Source organism: Sinocyclocheilus grahami, unplaced genomic scaffold, assembly GCF_001515645.1.
Source record: "Sinocyclocheilus grahami isolate Dianchi unplaced genomic scaffold, SAMN03320097.WGS_v1.1 scaffold464.1, whole genome shotgun sequence".
NCBI lineage: Eukaryota > Metazoa > Chordata > Actinopteri > Cypriniformes > Cyprinidae > Sinocyclocheilus > Sinocyclocheilus grahami.
The window spans coordinates 379,437-380,162 of record NW_015505643.1 but is presented as its reverse complement, the minus strand read 5'-3'; positions in this window follow the sequence as shown (position 1 = coordinate 380,162).

Sequence of the window (726 nt, the reverse complement as noted above, 5' to 3'; positions counted from 1 at the left end):
TATATATATTCTTACACTCTAGATAGATAGATAGATGTTATATATATATAGAGAGAGAGAGATTATTGGAGTATCAGTCTTTCTACTTCAAAATTATATTTATGTATTTATTTATTATTTATATATTATTTAGAATATATATATATATGTAGAGATTTCTACATTTATAAACATAATTTCAATAATATAAATATAAATAAACACAATTATGTTAGATTATACAATTAAATTGTATGTGCTTCATAGGTATTTTTATTGTTTATGTTTAGTTTGTTTTCTCCCCACTGTTGCATTAATATAGATACACACACAAAAACACACACAAAAACACACACAAGCACACATGGTGCACTGGCTCCCCCACCTCATGGGCCTGATTATTGATTTCACTCCTGTTGTGTAGACACCTCCTCTGCAGATTTGATTAGTCACACAGAGGCGACAGAGGGGAAGTAAAGCTCTTAGATTAGAGAGAGTGATGACAGAGAGAAGGTGTGTGAGAGAGAGAGAGAGAGAGAGAGAGAGAATGAAAGAAGCTGAGAAAGACAGCTTATAGAAAGATTATATTATATTATATACAGGTGCATCTCAATAAATTAGAATGTCGTGGAAAAGTTCATTTATTTCAGTAATTCAACTCAAATAGTGAAACTCGTGCATTAAATAAATTCAATGCACACAGACTGAAGTAGTTTAAGTCTTTGGTTCTTTTAATTGTGATGATTT